General features: G+C 34.6%; 1 long non-coding RNA gene across 1 annotated transcript; it reads right to left on the bottom strand.

Annotated features, from left to right (window-relative positions):
* Positions 1–360: 360 nt before the first annotated feature.
* Positions 361–4,457, bottom strand: LOC128855429 (uncharacterized). Its single transcript, XR_008453720.1, has 2 exons — positions 4,054–4,457; positions 361–1,258 (listed from the first exon to the last, which is right to left on the bottom strand). It is a non-coding gene; the product is annotated as an uncharacterized LOC128855429 (long non-coding RNA).
* Between the last annotated feature and the right edge of the window lie 266 nt (positions 4,458–4,723).

Below are 4,723 nucleotides of genomic sequence, written 5' to 3'. Positions count from 1 at the left end.
ATAATTTGCTTTGCTCCACTACAACATTCGTTAGGCGCTTTGTGCATTTTGGCTAACGACATGCACATTCGTCCTTATACTCAGTAGAAAATAACACACAGTATTTTAATTTGTTTTATGTTTTTGCAACTTTAATAACTTTTTATTAAACCTTTTTATAACTTTTCATCTTTCGTTCTTTATATACTTGTTTTGCGTGGGGAGAAATTCTCAATAAATTTTATACAGTATTTAAGTTTTATTTACTTGTTTTATGTTGGTTTAGTATGTTTTATTTGTATGTATGTATGTATCTTTGTAGGTTTGCTGTCTGATAGTTTTTCTTTTAGATTTATTTAGTTGGTCTATAATTTTTTGTAAAAATTTTTACTTTTCTTCACTCTGTATTCTTTAAGGGGTGGGTACCAACTTTTTGGATTTTTATGTTAAACAGAAATTCATCGAGAATTATTTGCAAATCGGTATGAAACAAAAACAATTTAGGCGATTGTTGGTGTCGCGCAGATGACAGTATTCACGTGATAATCGTGATATATTAATGCAATATTATGTGGCAACAACATTTTTAGAGAATTTTCGTGTATGCAGCACACAAAAAATGGCAAATGTTGAATATTCAGTTTTTAATTTAATTTTAGTCGGTTTGAGGTTGATATTTAAGTTGAGGTTGCAGCAGTGTTCTTGTTGTAATTGTTTTCATTTGAGTTGGGGGTCCAAGTTTCGCTATTTATTAAATCGCAAACCTTCATGCAAACAATCGCAAAATGTTGCTTCTCTTAATGCATCATACATATGTGTCTATGTATGTGTGTACGCATGTATTTGCATTCAGCATGAAAATTAAAGTTTTGCAATTATTTATATCCAGTTTAGCTTTTTCCGTACTATGGTAGGCGATGTGGTCCCAGAGTGTACATAAGTTGCGTTGCTATGCCTCTTTGTTGTTTTTATTGGTATGGTGGTTAGAGGATGGGTTTTGTTGTATTTTTGTTTTTATTTTGTGTTCTAGGTTTTAGCAATGTCAGTTGTATTGTTGTCTGAATAATTGTTGCAGTTGTAGTTGTCTCCATGGTTGTTGTAATTATTGCTGTTTGTATTGATTTGGTTGGTGCTACTACCGCTGCCGTTGCCATTGATGTTGCTGTTGTTGTTGCTAGTATTGTTTTCCACAAAGGGTGTTGTATCATCTGCAATTGTTTTTATTTTTGTTGCGTTGAACGTATTTACTGAATTTCAGCTTTTCAGAGGGCCTTTATTACTGTGAAATAGAAAATAGAATAAAAAAGAAAATTCGTTAGCTTGAAATTGAAAAAACGATTTGCACCAAAAAATTTTCGAAATAAATCATTAATTAATAAAATGCAATAACTTAGAAATTAATGAAAAGAAAAAAAAAACAAAGAAAGAATGCAAAACGAAATTGCCCCTCGAAATGCAATGGCATTTTGCTCTCTTACTTTCCCCTACTTTGCAAGTTTTTTGGATACATGCGGTCTGTGCATGTAAAAATTATCCAGTAACTTGCCGAAAATTTTCTCTCAAAGAGAAAAATATCAAAAACAGTACATGAACGCAAAACCAGTAACAATTTGCAAGTTTTATGAACAGCTGATTAAATTGTTGGCAGGAGAAATTACAAAAATTAAAATTTTCTCACTTGAGCTGCCTTGTATTAAATTAAAAAAAGCATATAAAATGCAAAATAGCGAGCATCGGAATCACATAATTTCATTTTGTCCACAATAATTTTTTTCATGTCATCATCGCTGTCAGATGAAGAATATTCCATTTGCAACTCGCAATTTTTAATTCTTGTTTATTTTTGCTGTGCGATCAGCTGTTTTTCTCTCTTGCAAATTCTACAAGTAAAAATTTATCTAGTAAAAACTTGCAACTCCCCCCTCAAAATGAAATGTCATTTTGCTCCCTCACTTTCCCCTACTTTGCAAGTTGTTCGGGTACATGCACAGCCAAACGTGATAATTTGTAAGAATTGTGACAAACTTTTTACTTCATGAACAGACCTATTGATGACTATGGTTTGACTGAGAATTTTATTTGGTGTATGTTAAGCGCCATCGAGCCATGCTGACTGAATTTTTCTTTCCGAAAAATTAATGGGTTAAACATCGACATTTGGTTCCAATGTGGACAGTGCAGTTTGCCATAGAGCGCGTTTAACAATCGATTTATTGCAGTATTCAAGCCCCCATTGACACCAACGGCTGGATTTATTGAAAAAAAAAAATAATAATAAAAAATTGGGCTGAGCGAATGGACCCTGGAACTCGGAGCAGCGGCAGACATATGCCAGACATGTACCTATGCCGGTTATATTAAAAAAATAAATGCCATGAAATTATCTAGCAGATTTTAATAAAAAAATTCATTCCAACAATATTTCTGTTTTAGATTATCATTTTAAGTTCTCAAGCTCTTAAAAAAACACCTGATATATAGCTCTTATAAGAAAATATTATCCCCAATTCTTCCATAGTACATAGGTTAACAAAAAATAAAATTAAGTTAAGGAAATTTAAGTTACGCAAATAAAATGTATACTAAACAGGATTTAATGAAATTTCGGTGAGATATTGAGAGTTTGAGCCGCCATAGCCGAAAAAGTTGGTGCGTGACTATCAATCGGGAGTGCGTAAGTTCGAATCTCCGTGCATGAAACAGCAAAATGACAGAACACGTTTTTCTAATAGTGGTCGCCCCTCGGCAGGCAATGACAGACCTCCGATTGTATTTCTGGCATGCAAATGCTCCGCATAAAAAGAATTATTTGCCGTTCGGAGTCGGGTTAAAACTGTTGGTCCATCTATTTGTGATACAACATCAAGGCGCACACCACAAATAGGGGGAGAAGCTCGGCCAAACACCCAAAAAGGGTGTAAGCGCCAATTATTTATTATTTATTTGGTGTGGGAATAAGTTTTCGTCCTTTCTTAGCTAAAGTTACGAATTATTTAAATTTAATTAATACATTAGGGGCAAGATTTCCCAATTCAGTCCCTCTAAATATTTTTGGACCTATTTAGCAACGTGTGGCCTGGCGTTGTCATGCAGCAAAATCAGAGCTCGATTCAAACGCTTTAGCTGTAGTTGGTAACGATCGTCAGTGATGGGTTCAGATGGTTTAAGGGGTTCATAATAGATGACACCCTTCTGATACCACCAGATGCACAACATAACCTTTGAAGCATGAATGTTTTTAATCGCTGTCGATGGACCTTCACCATGGTTCACCTGGCAGGCTCCAACATTTTCGACGCTTAGGGTTATCATAATAGATCCATTTTTCATAACCAGACACGATGCGATGCAGGAAACCTTTTCTTTTCTGTCGTTCAAGAAACATCTCACACGTCCCCAAACGTCCTTTGATATCCCCTTTAATTTATGTGACACCCAGTTACCTGCTTTCTGGACCATTCCCATCGCGTGCAAATGTTTCCCGACGGCTGATCTGTCAACATCCAACTCTTTAGACATATCATCAAGGGTTCGACTTGCGTCTTCATCCAATAATTGTTGTAGTTGAGTATCTTCATTTTTTCCCGCCCCTGGAGCGTGATGGAGCGTGATTACCGAAAATATTGATCAATATACGCCACGTTTCAGCTGCATTTTTCTTTAAAAGGTAATAATGAAGCGTGACTTCCCGCAAATGTTGTTTTTTCGGGGCGAACGTAGACATTTTGAAGCATTCAAATGAATGTCAACTTACGCGATCGAGACCTCACATATACACCTTCAAATCGCCAGTATATTACTAGAGCGATCACAAAAATACTATCAGCAGCGACACCTCTTTTACGAGGCCGGAAACTTCTTCCCATACCCAATATTTTTTTGTGAGCAAGACGGAGTTTGTTTATAATTTTGTTGATGCATGATTAAGATATTTCTAAAAGGCGTATTTACACAAAATGACTTTGCTTTGGCGGTATAGCAAAATTTTTAATATCACGAAAGAGAACCACAATGGAGTCACACCCATTGCCCTAATAAGCGGTTCAACTAAATACTATTTATTGTTATACTTACATTGCTACATATTTAAGGCTATCACAGTGTATCTTATACTCCATTGCTGTTGTGAGAGGTATGTTTAATATCCTACGTAGCGTATCGCGGATACGTGTCGTACTCGGGTGGTCAGTGGCGGTGCGATTCCAAACTGATAAGCTATCCTCCTGTTAAGAGCAGTGGGGAAAATTATTAGTAAATTGCAAGTGAAAAATTATGTAGACAAAAATTTAATAAGTAAATTGTTGGCGGACAGATATGCAGAAATGTTTTTGGTGGGATCGAAATCAATACAAAAACAAACAAAAAATATATATTATAAATAAATATATATTGTATATATAAATATAATAAATGCAGGGTAATCACATACCCTGTTAGAAATCAAATAGATTAACGAAACCAACGCAAGACAAGTCTTGTCGAGGCTCTATGCTCCCGAGAGGAGTGAACAAGAAAAAAAAAAGTTATACTCACTGGCTGAGCTGCATTTACCAAAATAAACACTATGAAACCTTTGTTTTTTTTGCATTTATTTAATAGTTCTTTTTTTATTTCCTCAATCAATATTTAAATCATTTATCCAATTAATTATTCCAAAGAATAATAATAACAAATAATGAAAACTAGTATTTTTATTTAATTAATTATATTTTTACCTTAATATAACCACTGCTGTAATGCGTTT

Source organism: Anastrepha ludens, chromosome 2 (assembly GCF_028408465.1).
Source record: "Anastrepha ludens isolate Willacy chromosome 2, idAnaLude1.1, whole genome shotgun sequence".
Lineage (NCBI taxonomy): Eukaryota > Metazoa > Arthropoda > Insecta > Diptera > Tephritidae > Anastrepha > Anastrepha ludens.
Note: the sequence above shows the minus strand (reverse complement) of the source record. Positions and strands in the feature narration are given on the sequence as shown.